We start from the raw sequence: 17208 nt of genomic DNA on the forward strand, positions 1-17208 counted from the left end.
AACTTGAATTCTGTTATCTCAGTTTGTAATTGATATCTATAATATAGAGATATACACAAACATGACGTAGTATTTAAGAAGACAGACGGGGGGGCACCTGGGTGGCTCAGTGGGTTAAGGCCTCTGCCTTCGGCTCAGGTCATGATCCCAGGGTCCAGGGATGGAGCCCCACATCGGGCTCTCTGCTCAGCAGGGAGCCTGCTTCCTCCTCTCTCTCTGCCTGCTTCTCTGCCTGCTTGTGATCTCTGTCTGTCAAATAAATAAATAAAATCTTAAAAAAAAAAAAAAAAGACAGACAGGGGTAAAGTTACTCCACTTCTCTGACCCCAGCTCCTCTCCTATAAAGAAGAATGATAATGGCACCTTCCTTCCAATGTGGACCAGAGGGTTTGATGTGGTAACTATGGAAACCTTCCAGCCTGGCAGATCTGCGTAGAGATGACAGCAATAGCAGTGACTTTGCATATAATCCTGCTAGTCCCTCCCAATGAACAACTACATCTGAACCAAAATAAGCCTTTTTAGGACATCTTTTATGGGGGAGGGTGCCTGGTTTTACCTACTACTTGGGCACCAGAATCCTGGTTTTACAGTCACTCACTTAGCAACCACTCTGCTTAGCTTTCTCTATGTAACTTTAAAGCAAAAATTCTCAGGATTTCACAAATTGATTGCAAATGACTGGAAACTCAATATGTCTTATCTATATTATTACATATATCTCTGAATGTATATGTATCTATATCCATCTTCAGTGTTCAGAATATATGTAGTGACAGGTAGAGCCTCTGTGTGTCTTTCCTGTTCCTCTTCACTTAGTCATCATTAGGCCCTTGCCTAAGGACAAGTCTTCAAGTCTCCATCGGTGGATGTCTATGGAAGGCTTTGCTGCCTCCTGATGAGGGCCTCAAGATGCCAGAAAAGCTGAAAAGATTCTGGAAAAGGTTCTGCACTCTGACTTGGTAGCTCGCTTCTCTTTGGTCATTGTATTTGTTCTGCAAATAGTACTAGATTCTGATGGGATGGAAGAGAAGGTTTAAATTCCCTTTGGTGGGGGTGCTGGGATCGTTCAGTCAGTTAAGTGTCTGCCTTTAGCTCAGGTCATCATCCCAGGGTCTTGGGATCGAACCCCACGTGCTTCTCCCTCTCCTTCTGCCCCTGCCCCCTGCTCATGTGACTGCTCTCTCTCTCTCTCTCCCCCCTTCTCTCAAATAAATAAATAAAATCTTTAAAAAAAAATTCCCTTTGGTGGAGTCACTTCCAGCTTCGAGTCCAACCTACAATCCTTTCTTGGGCACTACCACCAATAGTCCCTGCTTTTACCTCCTCCCTACTGCTTGTCAGTTACCTGAGTTTGGGGGTGAGACAGGATCGTTACTCTTATCCTATCCTGTATCCTGTGAATTTCATCTCAGAACCTTTGATGAAATAGATATTGTTTGAAATGTTACCTGTTTAAAAAAAAAAAAATGGAACCAGAATTCTCTAAGGTTGACTGAAGTCTCACTAGTCAGACCTGTAATTCTGTCAGGAGTAACCCTTAAAATCCCTGTCCCCTAACTTCCCTACCTGCAGGTCTGTGGTTTAAACTTAAATCTCACTCTTCTTTGTGCCTGAGGCTTCCCCTCTCAAGGACATCAGCCTGATCTCCCCAGTTCCTGGTTTTTTTTTTTGGCTTAAATCCCGTTCTGTATGAGGTACAGAGCTTGGGCCTGCTTTATTAAGCCCTTCTGTAATTTTAAGGCTCCATCATCACCTTGAAATCTTTCCCAGCCATTTTCTCCTTCTCTTCCCACCTTAGGAACAGGTCCAGGTTGGTCATTAATTACATTCTTGAACCTTGTAGCAATGAATGCAGTCTGGGAAGGCCGGCTTGCTGTACAAGCATGTGATTAGTCACACCCACAGAGAAAAATACTTGACTGAGGCCAGTTAGCTCAGGTAGCTAGAGTAATGGTCAAGAGTGCCAAGGTCAGGGATTTTCACCCTAGCTCAGTGGGTACAGATCACATATCCCTAGCACCATGTGGCCCTCTCCATGCTCCCCACAATAAGTGCCAAAGGACAAGGCTCAGAGCCACTCATTCCCGCTCCTGGGAAAAAGTACTCAGAGCACACACACGCTGATTACTGATGACAGCTAAAGAATGACTACTTCTTAAATGAGAGACAGTGTGCTTCTGTGTGTATAGCGACATCCTTATGTTTTTCTGCACTCCACCCTCTAAAGTAGTCCTGTGTTGTCTTCTGCATTGAAACCAGTGAGCACAGGGTGTGAACGGTCTAAATCTTCCCTCATTTTCAAAGCTCACCACAAGTCTTGCTTCTTCCCGGTTCTTGCTCTGATCTCTTCACTTCCCCACTTACCACATAATTGATGTTGAAGTATGCCCCCTTTGTCTGTAGTCTTTTTCCACTTTTGGAAACGTATTCTCTTCCCAGCTCTTTCACTCAGCAGCTGCATGACCTTAGACAAGCCACTTGACCTTGTGGAACCTCAGTTTTCACGTTAGTGAAGGGGGATTATGAGGATGCTTACTCTTAGCCACCTTCCCTACCAAGGTTGCTGTGAAGCGTACATGTGCCCTGAGTATAGTGTAAACTCCCAGTGTGGGACACATGGGAGCCATTATTATTGCTATGAGCCAAAGTCTTCTTGACAACACAAGACAGGTCTTACTCCCTAATAGTGCCTAGCCCAGTCCCTGAAACAGGAGACACTCTCAGTGACAAGGGAAGGGAAGGAGGGAGCAACAGAAAGAGAACAGAAGAGCAACAGAAAAGGGAGAAACACTTTTTTCGGTTTTTGTATTTTATTTTCTTCCCTTAACATACCTCTATCTTTCAAAATGTTAAGTTTCTGAAAGGAATTTGCTCTGGACAGCAGAATAACTTTTTTTTTCCCTCCAGTTGTCCTCCTCTGTGTCTCCTACCCCCTCAGCTAGCTTGGTTGTGGTGTTGGAATTCATTCTGGCTGTTTGCTTTTATGCTCATGAGGAAAAAATTTATACATTTGGAAGATGTCTGAGTGATTAGAGATCACAGGCTTTGTTTCACAGGTGAGGGCACTGTAACAGATGAGTGACACCAAAGGGTTTCAGTCACTTGTGGCAGAGCAAGGACCTGCATGCTGGTCTTCAGCTGTTCCTCCAGGCAGGGCACAGGCTGACCCCAACTAACAATGTGTCGATGATCATCTTTTAGCTTTGGCTAATCCTCTAAAGCTCTTTCTTAGATCAGTGCAAGGATTTTTTGTTGCTCATGAGGGTTTAGGAAAATAGATTTACTGATGCTACACCATCATATTCTCTGCCTGCTCTACACAATTCAGGAGTTTGTTGTAAGCTGATAAATTGGGATCAATATAGAGAATAAAAATACCTTTGTAACTCGTTCACACATCAAATTTCATAGCATTCTGTACTGCCAAGCTCAGTGTTTTGTGTGTACAGGGGTTTGAGGGGAAATCCTGGCTCCTCTTTGCATCTTTGGGTTCCTTCCTAGGGCACTGTGTGCATGGCCCTTCCTTTCTTCACTTTTACCAGAGCTCTTCATGGTGTGTTGGCTAGAACTCAGAGCTAGGCAGTCCTGGTTCAAATCCCAACTCTGTAGCTTAGAGGCAAGTCCCTTAACCTCCAGGAACTTCAACTCCCTCATCTGTAAAACACAGATGACATTGCCTACTTTGCTGGTTTCCTAATGCTATAGAAAGAATGTGTATAAAGATGCAAGAAGGTATTGGAGGAAGATAAAATGTCTGTTTCATCTACTCTTCCATCAAGTCTAACTCCTACCTCTTAATTTCACTAACTGAGTTTTAAAATCTTCTATAATACATGCACATGTATGTGCCTTTTAATGTTATTAGTGGTTAATAAGGCATTTTGCTTTTCTGATACAGGATCACATTCTTTCTTGCTGCTTTTCTTCTGATTTCCCAGAGCTTGGCTGAGAATTTTCAGAAAGCTTAGTGTATAATTTATCCCTTTTGGAAATTTTCCTTCCTTTTGGTAAACACACACACACAAAACCCCAAAACCCACCAAGTTGCACATCATTTCTAAATTTGAATCTCCCTTTTTTTTTTTATTGTGGTTCAGAGGGTTAAAAGAGAATTTTCTCAGGGAAAATGTAATGTATATTTTTCTACTCTGCAGAGATGATATCACAGTTCCTAACAGCTGTATATATTTTTTCCTAATAAGGCAAGGGTTTAGAGATAGTTTATTTTCTTGCCTTTTGAATAGAGAAAAGAGTACTTAAAAATCAATTTCTGGTCTTTTGGACTAACACTGTAAAATCATGTGGTACTCTGGTGGAATGCAGTACAGTATCAGCAAGGAGGCTGGCACAGGGTCAGATAGTGGGAATATGGAGAAGAACATGTAGTCTCTACTTTCAAGAGCCACTGAGGCTTGTAAGGCTGGTAGATAAGTAAACAGTCAATTGTTACAGAATACAGAGCTTGGTGAGACCACAGAAGCCAAGACTGTAACCAGCTTCTGAGGAAAGCGTTCGACTTACCTTCCCAGAGGAGGTGACACCTGGACTGATTTGAAAGATGACTAGGAGTTTATGAAGCTGGGGAAAAGCATTATAGGCAGAGAGGGGTCTATATTCTGAAGATACAAAGGTAAATTTAAGCAACATCTAGGTATAGTGTAGGAGGAAACGGAGAGGAAGAGGGGGCAGATCTGTGGGGGCCCATGTAACAATGAGGGGTGTGAATGAGGAGCCATGGAATGTACCTTCCAGGGAGTCTTAAACCAGGAAAAGGCCTTGGAGGTCAGAACCTAACATTTTATTTCACAGCTTTGGAAACTGAGGCTAAGGAAGGGCAAGTGTCCCACTCTTGGCCCCAGAGGTAGTTAGTGGCTAGTAGTGTTCATCTTTATACAGACTCGGTGGTACCTGGGAAGTAGGGCAGGGGGAGCCTTGACTATGAAATTGCAGTGCGGACCTTGTAAAGCAGATTCTCATAGGAACATTTGGCCAAGGATCTATCATGGGGACTGTATGGTTTAGGCTAATGACCCCAGCATGCCTTTTTGCATATTATGTCCTTTAAAGGAAAGGCCATCATCAGTAGCTAGAAATGCTCTTTGGCTATTTTTAGGCTGTGTGGTAGGGGGAATTAGTGGAATTCCTAAGGTCAGCTCCAGCTGTTTTTCTCCAAAAGACCAGCTGAATTTTTCATGAGATTTGCTCATTAGAGTTTTTATCCTTCTGTGAGGCATTGCACTGAGTCTGAGTCAGGCTGTCTTTGGAAATAAGTAAAGGGACTAGAGTTTGGGGAAGACTAAACTGGGATTAGGAGAGTTGCTGTCCTTTTTAATGTTAAGTGCTTTCTTAGATGTGGTTGGTCATCTCTCACACCTTCTCAATCATAGTGAAGGTCCTCCTGGATTACAGCAACTAGCTTGAAGGATGGCTGGATTTTGAAGATTTTGAGGATTTAGGGATGCCATATATGTAAAGAGTCTGGCATGATGCCTGGGCAGAGGTGATATTGACTATATGATAGTTACACTAAATAGCACCTCCCATTCAGCGATGTCAACTCAAAACACTTAATGAATATCAAGACAGATATTCCTTAGGACTCCTATGAGGGGAGCTTACCTTATTTTATTCTCCTGTAGTTATTTGGCATCTAGTTACAATACTACTGTCGTGTCTCAGGGCAGGTGAAGTGTCTATATGAAGGTAGGCAGAGTGAATACATTCTTCATTTCTTCTAGACTGCACTATGCACCCTTCCTCTTTAGTCTAATGGGATCTGATGGCGCTCGTGCTGTGTTAGACAGTGAGTGGATAAATACAATTGTACAGCATTTTGCAGTTCATAAAATGTCTTTCTGTATATGTTGTCATTGGCCCTCTGTAGGGATTTAGTGAGGGAGATGGGCAGTTGTTAGTCTCAATTTGAGAAATGAGGAAACTGTGACTCAAGTAAGTCCCACATTTATGGCCACCAAGCTATTAAGTAGGTAACTAGATTTCAAACCAGTTCTTAAGACTTTAAATCTCACGTTCTTTCTCCTACATGATGCTGCCAACTGAGTTGAGAAATAAAGGGCCAAGATTCCCCTCCATAAAAGGGGTTTACGGAATGCCTTTAAAGGAACGTGATTCTGTTGTATACCTGACTGAGGAAGGAAGGAGCATCTCCAGCATGAGGAATCTGAACATGATGGAGTAAACGTGGGCTCTGTCTCACTAGCTCTGGAACAACCACTGTTTTCTGAGCTACAGTTCAAGGACATTAAAATAACAATGTGTAACTTATGCTACTGCAAACAATGCTTCCTCTGCTTGTGTTCTGTCTCTCTTGGTCAAATAAATAAATAAAAATCTTTAAAAAAAAAAAAAAGAAAAGAATGCTCTTCGAATGTTGTTAGTTGGGATGAATAGTAGTTTAGAGGCATTAACTAAAGAGAGTGGGTCTTGCAAAGTTTCCATCTTAAGAAATCTAACACTGATACTGGTTCTCCCTTAAATGGAAAAAAATGAGGCTGTCCTTACTATCCCCAGAACAGGAAGACTGCAGAGATGCTCCTAACATTTTAGTGACTTACTCAGTATTTGAAAGTTTCTTCACTGCTACACGCAAGGTACTGTGTGGCTACAAAAGGAAGTAGACATACATATTTCTCTTAAAGAGATGATGGGAATTTGATATGTGTATAAATTACTATAATGTTGATGTAATTATTGAATACTTACTGTGCTGGGTACCTAGATATGAATTTTAATCTCAACAACCCAGTGAAATAGGTAGGATACCCATTTTACAGATGAGAAAACTGAGGCTCAGAGAAATTAATAACTTGCACAAGAGGGTCACACTGTACCAAGGTCTATCTCACTTTAGAGCCTGTGTTCTTTCTAACTTCAGATGGGACATGTACAAGTAAGTATCATAAGGGCTCAGTGAGAGAAGTAATTATTGCCAGCATGTGGAAGGGATGTTGGTGAGGTGGAAGGAGGCTGCAGGAGCAGCTTCATGGAGGAGGAAGTATCATTTAAGCTGGGACTTGGGTGAGGGCTAAGGTTTGGATATATGCAGATATAAAGGTGGTAGACCAGAAGGAACAGAGGTGTGGTGGTGTCGAGATGCTATTGAGCAATGCTTTGGCTGGGATTCATGCAGGAGGAAAGGCTCCATGTGAAATTAGGTTGATAGGGAGCTGGGAATGAGAAGAAATTTGGACTTACTCTGCCATTGGGGAAGAGCTGGGGAAAGTTTTTAAATTGTGGTATGGCATGCTCAAAGTAGGGCTTTGGACTATAAATCTAGCTGGATTGTGTGTAGTAATAGACCCAAGTGAGGGAGAACCAGGAATGAGAGAAGCTGTGTTTGGAGACCATTGCAGCCTTCTCAGTGAGTGATAGAAAAGGAAAGAAAGGGTCAATCCAGAGGCAAATGGTAGAGGTTTGGTCAATGGAAACTGGCACATGATTGGCTGGAGGGCAAGGAGAGAAAGTGTTTTTTCAGTGTTGTTGATGAGGAAGTATGCAGTCCACAGAGTTCCAGGCAACAAGCTGGAGATTCAGAGATGAATGAGGACATTATCTGTCTTCCCACTGTGTCTGAGTTCCCTATTTCTGCTGTAACAAGTCACCACAAACTTACTGGATTGAAACAACACAAATTTATTATCTAACAACTTTATTATCTTACAGCCCTAGAGGTCTGAAGTCTGAAGTGGGTCTTACAGGGCAAAATCAAGGAGTTGGCAGAGTTGAGTTCCTGTTGGAGGCTCCAGGGGAGACTCTGTTTCCTTGTCTATTCCAGCTATCAGAGGCTGCCTTTGTTCCTTGGTTTATGGCCCCTGCCTCCACCTTCAAAGCACATCACTCCAACCTGTCTTCATTCTCAAGACTGCCCCCTCTCCTCCTGACCATTCTGCTTCCTCCTCTTGAGGATCTTGTGTGTGTGCTGGGTCTGCTTAAATGATTCAGGATCATCTCCGTATCACAGGATCCTTCACTTAAACACATCTATGAAGTCCCTTTCACTGTGTATCCTATTCATGTGTTCCAGGAAGTAGGATGTAAACATCTTTGGAGACCATGATTTTTTTTATATGTTCAGTTAACTACTGTATAGTACATAATTAGTCCTTGATGCAGTGTTCAGTGATTCAGTAGTTAAGTATAATACCCACGGTTCATCATAGCATGTGCCCTCCTCAATACCCATCACCCTGTTACCCCCTCCCCCACCCTCCTCTCTGAAACTCCCAGATTGTTTCTCGGGGTCTATAGCTTCTAATGGTTCATCTCCCTCCCTGATTTCTCTCCCTTTGGATTTCTCTCCTTTCCTATTGCTTATGTTCCACATGTGAGTAAAACCATATGATAATTGTCTTTCTCTGCTTGATTTACTTCACTTAACATAATCCCCTCCAATTCTATCCATGTCGATGCAGATGGTGGGTATTCATCGTTTCTGATGGCAGAATAATATTCCATTGTGTATATGGACCACATCTTCTTTATCCATTCATCTATTGAAGGGCATCTGAGCTCCTCCCACAGTTTGGCTGTGGACATTGTGGACATTGCAGCTATGAACATTGGGGTGCATGTGGCCCTTCTTTTCACTAATCTGTATCTTCGGGGTAAATACTCAGTAGTGCAATTGCTGGGTTGTACCGTAGCTCTATTCTTAACATCTTAAGGAACCACCCTACTGTTTTCCAAAGTGGCTGTACTAACTTGCTTTCCCAACAACAGTGCAAGAGGGTTCCCCTTCCTCCATATCCTCACCAACATTTGTTGTTTCCTGTCTTGTTAATTCTTGCCATTCTAACTGGTGTAAGGTGGTATCTTATTGTGGTTTAGATTTGTATTTCCTTGATGGTTAGTGATGTAGAACCTTTTTTCATGTTTCTGTTAGCCATTTGTATGTCTTTTTTAAAGAAGTGTCTATTCATGTCTTTTGCCCATTTTTTGACTGGGCTTTTAGTTTTTTTGAGTGTTAAGTTTGAGAAATTCTTTATAGATCTTGGACATTAGCCCGTTTTCTGTAATGTCATTTGCAAACATCTTCCATTTTGTGGACTGCCTCTTAGTGTTTTGACTGTTTCCTTTGCTGTGCAGAAGCTTTTTATCTTGATTAAGTCCCAAAAGTTCATTTTCGCTTTTGTTTCACTTGCCTTTGGAGACATCTCTTGAAAGAAGTTATTGTGGTTGATGTCAAAGAGGTAACTGCTTATGTTCTCCTCTAGGATTTTGATGGATGGAGGATGATGATTTTGCCAACCTCAGGGAGTTGACAAATAGATCCATAAAAGATAACTTGTCATAATTTTGTTGTGCCACTCTTGTAAACTTTCTTGGCTTCTTCTCTATGCTGTTGAATTGTCTTGCTTTTCTTCCCTAACACCCTTCTTCTTTTCTTCATCCACAAAATGGGGCACCTGTTGTGTGCCAGGCACCATGCTAGGTGCTGGGGCACAGGGATGCCTCTGTCCACCACCAGAGGAAGCAGAATTAGATGAGGGATGTTAATGCAGACCCAGAGACCAAGATGTCAGACTGTTGACTTTTGGTTTTCTAAAGCTGAGGTCCAGACCTAAGATGAGAAGATTCAGAAGAATTTTTGGTAAGTGAAAAATGAGATTCTCCCATCTACCTTCCCTCCCGCCAACCCCCCACCCCAAATTTAGATTTTTTATTTCCTTTGGGGCCCCCTCAGAGGGAGGTTTCCTTTGGAAACCAGGAATTTGATTCCTTAACATGGGGTGGGAAGTCAGAAGATGGGAAACAGTCTAATGAGGAAAAGAGAAAAACAGCAGTAGTAACACTCTACCTCAAGCGAGCATGGAAAGGTGACTGAGTTGGTGAAATGTGGTTATTGTCAATAGGTATTTATGGAGCATGTACTGTGTCCCAGACCGTTTCACTTGTAGCCCGATGTTGTACTTGCTGTGACCCCATAAGGTGGATCTTGCTGCCACATAGTACAGAGCAAGCAACAGTATAGACAGAGTCCTCAGGGAGCTGCCAAGGAGCTAATCAAAGGTCAGTCCCCTTCCAGGCATCTCCTGATGCCCAGACCGGTGGGTTCCACTCCATCACAGCAGCATCTGGTATTGGGCAAATGGACATCCATAGTCAATGGATATGGTAGGCATTATTCACAGTTTCAAAATAAGTGTCTCTGTAGAGGATGGAGAGGAGTGAGGAAGACCTTGTATGTGGTGGGAACTTGATGTATCTTTGATGAGATAACTAATGGCCTGACCAGAGGGATTTGAACAGGCCCCGGGACTGGGGTAAGGTGCCCAGGGCACACATCTGTGGGCCTATGGACATGAGATCATGAAAGTACTGACCCTAGATGTGTGGACCCTGAGAGTGAGTGTCTTCTTGCAGTTTGTGCCCTCGGTGCCTCACTGATAAGGAGACCTCTTTCTTGGGAGGCTGCAGGGATGGAGTGCTGAGCTCACACAACCTTGCCTCCTTGAATTTTGTGCCCTGAGCTTCTTGTTTGCTTCTCCCCAAGGTCTTGGAGTTGAGCGGGGGCCAGAGAGATGGAGGACATGTTAGTTCGAGGGTCTCATCCCTGGCTCCACCTTACGATCACATGGGCGGCTGGGGACTGACCCCAGACCAGTTACATCAGTGTCATAGGGGGAGTTAGAGAAGGAAGAGACCTGGGCATGGCTAATTTTTTTTTAAAGCTTTTCAGGTTGATGCTACTGTACAGTCAGTTTTGGGAATCCCTGAGTTAGTACACTTGCAGAGAACCCCTCACTTTCCCAAGTAGGAAAGTACATGATTGTACAGGAGGGGAGGCTTTATGTCGTTCTTCTTCAAGTCTGAGTTGCTGATTGCTCCAGTTCAGTTAACTTTACGATCCTGGTTTAACTCCAGCCTAGTTAATAAATCAGCTTGTTGCTGCACTACCTTCCTCTGAATTTGAAACCTAGAAAATTATTAAATCTGGAATTCACCTGGAGTGCCTGCTGTTATCAGTGTGCCGGTTTAAGGGGCACTCTGAACTGGGGCTCAATCCAATTCTTAGTCCATTTGCAAGGTCTTATTCAGGTGGAAGATGCCCCTGTCCTGGAGGATAGAGGAGGCCCCCTTGGGGTGTCCCAGCTCTCATAATGGGTAGCTGTGTGACCATAGGCTCTTGGTCTAACCTCTGCTGCTCAGCTTCCTCATCTGCACAGAGAACGTGTGATGACTATATTCAGCTATTACTTCCATTTTCAGGTTTGCTGTTGTCACAGCCAGAAAACAACTGATGTACAATGAACATGTTTCACTTTGACTAGATGCTGTGCTCTTTAACCAGTCATAAGTGGTTTCTGACCTATCGGGAGTCCTTCAAGCTGTGATTCCCAGACCTGGCCAAGCATCTGGCAGCATGTGGGAACATTCTAGAAAATGCAGATTCCTGGGCCTCATCCCTGATTTTGATTCTGTAGGTCTTGAGCAAATCTGGGAATCTGCTACTCCTCAGCCACATTTGGATACAGATGATGGTGAATTTAATTAAAGTGACTGAACTCCCAAATTTAGAGGTCACTATAGAGCTTAAAGTTGATAGAGGTTGTATTTCTTCATGGAGGCTTTCCCTGGCCCTCAAAACTACATTAAGCCCCCTGGTTAAGAGTTTTATAGCTTCCTGCTCTTCTGCATTGTAGACATCTCCAGCTTGTTCAACATCTACCCTCCTTTCCAGAGCATCGATGCTCTGAGGGCAGGGACTGGGTATACTATCAGAACTTTCAGAGCATACAATTTACCCTCTCTCAGAAGTGATATCTTGGATTGTGGAGGGTGCTGCCCTTTTGAGGGGAGAGGGTGTTTCTCTAGCATTTTGAACTTAGACGAACCTCGTGGTGCTTCCCAAGCTGGATAATCAATAAAAACCCGTGGATATGTTGGCTTTTACAGCAGGTCTGTGCAACATCAGATGAAGCTTGTTCTACTGTGTCTTTTTATGATTATTATTATTATTTTAATTGTGTTATGTTAGTCACCATACAATACATCATTAGTTCTTGTGTTCTAGGATTCATATAATAGTAGTGTTCTAGGATTCATAATCCATATCTTAGTGCTTCCTATTGATAGGTTGTCAAAGGTAAATCATCCCTTTTGTAGATTGCCATCCTGTTTTAAAGACTTGAGTTTTCTGCCCAAATATGAAGTTTATTTTTTTTAAAGATTTTATTTATTTATTTATTTGAGAGAGAGAGCAAGAGAGAACACAAGTGGGGGGAGAGAGGGGTAGAGGGAGAAGCAAGGAGTCCAACATGGGGCTCGCCAGGATTATGACCTAAGCTGAAAGCAGATGCAACTGACTGAGCTACCCACATGCCCTCAAATATGAAGTTTAAAATGAATTTCAGCTACCCATTTCCCCAGCTCCTTTCTTTCTTCACTGTTTTCATCTTTTGGAATCCTGCTTATACAAAGAAAATACAGATTTAGCGGGTGGTTCTGGCACACTTATCAAGACTGGAAAATGTAAAAAATTCAGGTTCAAATTTCTCTTCCCTGGCATTTCAGGCCCTGTGGGGTCTGACCCCAGGTACTGTTTCCCTGTTCATACCCTATGCTCTGGTTACCAGCCTTCTTTTTGAGTCACTTCATGGTTTTGTGGCCCAGGACACTGGCCCAGAATTCCTACTCTCCTCTCTAATTCAGCCTTCAAGGCTCACCTCGCTTTATTTCCTTCCTAAAGCCCTTGGTTTGGGCCTCCTTTATTAGTACTTCACATGGTACTTGGAGTATGGTTAGTTGTGTGTGACCTTGTCTATCTCACATGGCTTGTTATCTTGTCCTTGGTTGGGGCTTGATGAAAATATTTTGTTCCTGTGGATACAAGTCCAAACTTGCCTAGGAGTGGCAGAGGTGAGTTTTCAGAAATCTGGGGACATTATCATTAGGTTTGAGTGTGAGATTAAGGGGTGGGGGGAGTTGTCACATATAAGGAGTCATTCCTTCTCTCTATTTCATTCTTAATTTGAGGTCACCAAGTTAATCTGTGGGAAACATGAGCTGTCAGCCACATCAGCCTGGAGCTGGAGGAGAAGAACGAACTAAAAAAATGGCTTCCACCTTTAGAATAATCCTCATGATAGCAAAAGCTTTGTATGTTGAAGATCTATCAGTTTTGATCTTTCAGTTGTTCCTCTAAGAAAAAACAAAACACATTTGTGATTGGATAACAAGCTAACATATTCTTTCTTATTCCATCTGTATCATTTACTCTTTTATTCAGAGGCTCATTTCATTTAGACATTTTATTTATTCATTCAATTTACATTTTTTTTAAAGTTTTGTTTTTTTTTTAAGATTTTATTTATTTATTTGACAGAGAGAGATCACAAGTAGACAGAGAGGCAGGCAGAGAGAGAGAGAGAGAGGGAAGCAGGCTCCCTGCCGAGCAGAGAGCCCGATGCGGGACTTGATCCCAGGACCCTGATATCATGACCTGAGCCGAAGGCAGCGGCTTAACCCACTGAGCCACCCAGGTGCCCTCAATTTACATTTTTTAAAAAAGATTTATTTATTTGTCAGAAAGAGAAAGAGAGCACAAGCAGGGGGAACAGCAGAGACAGAGGGAGAAGCAGGCTCCCGGATGAGCAAGGAGCCTGATGCAGGGCTCAAACCCAGGACCCTGGGATCATGACCTGAACCAAAGGCAGATGCTTAACCAACTCTACCAACTAGGCGTCCCTCAATTTACATTTTTGAGCAGTTACCATGAATCAGTCATAAGACAATGAATTATGCTTTCAAAAAGCCCAATTTAGGCAACATATTGGGTTGAGTAATTTGCTTATTTTAAAATAGCATGATGAAGGCCCTGACCACACAAAAAAATATTCATGTAGCATTGTTTCTAGACAGTGCTGTGGACAGTTTGCTTTTCATGGAAACACATCTCTATGTAAGTATAGGAGAATGCATTCTGATTGAGTTTAAACACATAAAGGTAGGTTCTTTTAGTAACAATGTCTGGTTCCTAGGGTCTCTACCATTCGAAGGGACTCAGGGCCATGTTATAAATTCCTGCATGTTGACACAGGTGCGTTTCTCCCTCCTTCCTGTGCTTTTGCTCCTTTCCATGTCTGTGCATAAAACAAATTGAAAGGGCTCAGTTATTTTCCGGTTCTTACAAGTTGTTCTTAGAGGAGCCAGCCCTGCTTTGAGGGCCAATGCATGTTGCTCATAGCAGATGACAAAGAAGAAAATAGAGCATGTGTGGAAAGAGGAAAGCAAGGTGAAAACAGACCTGGACTGGGGATCAGGAAACTGGGGTCTAATCTCATCTTTGCCCCTGACTAGCTGTGTGACCTTTCTGGGAATAAGGGGGTGGTTAGGTAGTGAAAGATGAAAAACAATGGCTTTGGAACCTTCCAGCTCTGGCTTCATATCACGTTCTGCTTGAGTGACTATAAACAAGCGATTTAACTGCTTGAGCCCAATGTTATCCGCATGAGGTAGAGAGTCCCCGCCTTGCTGGGTGGGCAGAGAGATTTGGTGGGACTCGGAGGTAAAACACGTAGCACCACCTGCTCATTTTTCAGTTCAGAGAAAAAAGAGCAAGATCATAAAAAGCTTAGACGACATCATGTGAGGAACAGCTGAGGGAGGAAGGAAGCTCATCTTCCCCTCAGCGAAGGAAATTCAGGAAGAACAAGAAAGCTGTTGTCCTTTTAAATGGCTCTTTGAAAAGGAGAGTGAGGGACACCTGGGTGGCTCAGTGGGTTAAGCATCTGCGTTCAGTGGGGCTGAAGGGTCTGGGGATCAAGCCCCACATCAGGCACCCTGCTCAGTGGGGAACCTGCTTCTCCCTCTCCCTCTGCCCCTCCCCCCTGCTTGTGCTCTATCTCACTATCTCTGTTGCTATCTTTGTCTCAAATAAATAAATAAAATCTTAAAAAGAATCTTAAAAGATTTTAAGAGATAGAGCACACTTACTTGTGAAGCATAAGGAATAACACGGAGGACATTGGGAGATGGAGAGGAGAAGTGAGTTGGGGGATATCGGAGGGGGAGACAAACCATGAGACACTATGGACTCTGAGAAACAAACTGAGGGTTTTGGAGGGGAGGGAGGTGAGGGGATGGGTGAGCCTAGTGAGTATTATGGAAGGCATGTCTTGTATGGAGCACTGGGTATGGTGCATAAACAATGAATTTTGGAACACTGAAAATAAAATAAAATAAAATAAAATTTTTAAAAAAGAATCTTAAAATCTTAAAAAATATTAGAAAGCAAGAAAGCAAGCAAACAAGAAGGAAAGAAAAAGAGAAAAGAAGAAAGAAAGGGCGAGCTGAAGGGGTCAGGGCAAATTGAAGGCAAAGGGTAAAAATTACAGGCAAGTTCAACCATAGGGCCAACTAAGCCCGAGAAGTGGAGCAGCCCCACTGGGGAATTAGGACTTTGGGCATGGGTGCCCTGGCATGGTAGACTGAGGGTCTGAGGACACCAGTGTGGTATGCAGCTAGGAGATCTTTGTGCTGCACAGGAGGTGAGCAAAGGTTCTCTGACTGTTCCACTCCACTTGTTCCTTCCTAGGCATCCTCTGAACAATCTGTGGGTTATTCCATCTATCCCTTGATGCCACTATGATCTAGGAAGCTTATAGAATACTTGGTTTGATGCATGATGGCTTGTCCCTGCTGGAAGTGAGTCCCTTCATTGATCAGGGCTGTTTCTGTCCAACGTTGTTTTCCCCAACCCCACCCGGACTCTGGCATAGTTATGCCTGCTCTCCTTCTGCCTCCCAGATTTTTCTTTCCAGCCTTCATTCTAGATGTCATGGGACTGTCAGGACAATTTGCTTCTATTCTCAAAACCTCATCATGTGAGAGTCACTACTTACTTGAGGTTTCCTCCCCTCACTTGGGGTCTGCAGGCTTTGGTACAAACAACAACAGTCATCTGGGGAAGGAAGAGGTGTTCTGTGGGCCTGCCCTTGCACCAGAGCACAGTGGGGGAACAGATGGTGTTGTTAATCAGGCTCTAAGTGGGGTTTGGCCGGGCACCATGATTGGGATTAGGCCTATATGTCTAGCTCTTCTAGTTGTGATCACCAGCAGGCGCCAACTGTTTGGGGCCTTGGTTTTCATCTCTTGCTTAACTTTGGACACTTGACAAGGAGAAGAGTATTGGCTTTTGTAGATGTGGCATAATAGGGCTGACACATGGAAAGCTTGAATTCAGCACTATCTGCACTTGGAGGCCGTAAATTTCCCTTTCATGCTGCTGTTCCCACTGCTGCTCACTCCTTATTTTTTTCTCCACAGTGTCCTGCCTTCTCACCATAGCTTCAAATAATCTCTGTAAGAAAAAGGAAAGCAGAGTAAATACACCCATCACATAGATGAAAAAACTAAGACTTGGGGAAGTCATATGAAAGATCTGGAGCTAGAACTCCTTGAATCATTTGGACCTGGTTTTTCAGTCTGGCCCTAGAGCCAGCTTCATGTGAAAGGAGAAGTGGAAGCTCAGGCCTCTTCCATCTGTGTTCATGCATTAAGTATGTGAGTGCCTAGGAGATGCGAGGCACAGTGCAAGGTACTGGGGTCCCAGAGCTCTCAGGTGCCCAGGCCTTGCTCATAAACGAGTGGAAAATGAGCATGAGTAGATACGGATTCGAGACAGTGTGATGAATATCCTGACTCAGGAAGTCAGGTGCTAATGAACACACCAGAGTGATGCCTAACCTGACCTTGAGAAGTTAGGAAAGACTTCTGTTCAGAAAGTTACATCTAAACCTGAGGTCCAAGAGGTGTCAACCCAGGAAAGGTATTCCAAGAAGAAGGAATAGCATATACAAAGGCCTGGGGGCCAAAGGAACTGAAGAGTTGTGTGTGGGCAGCCTCAGGCGAAGCACTTGGGGAAGAAAGCTGGTGCCAGTTCACGTGAGTCCCACAGGCCATGGTAAGGAGCTTGAGCATTAGCCAATGGGCAATGGGAAGTAGTGGAGGGTTTTAAACCTGGGAATATGGCTTAGTCAGATCTCACTTTTAGAAAGTCACTCAGTAGCGTGATGAGAATGGGTGGGAGGGAAGCTGAAGCTTAGAACTTTTTGCTCACCCTGGAAGCTACTCCTTCTGTGAACACATCGGGAATCCTCGTGGCCAAAATTTATCCCTCCCAATTTTTCCATAGAAATTGCCCTGATCGCTGACTGCCAACTGTGGGCCACTAGTTTTTCTATG

Source organism: Enhydra lutris, unplaced genomic scaffold, assembly GCF_002288905.1.
Source record: "Enhydra lutris kenyoni isolate GAN:26980312 unplaced genomic scaffold, ASM228890v2 scaffoldscaffold37, whole genome shotgun sequence".
NCBI classification, from domain to species: Eukaryota; Metazoa; Chordata; class Mammalia; order Carnivora; family Mustelidae; genus Enhydra; species Enhydra lutris.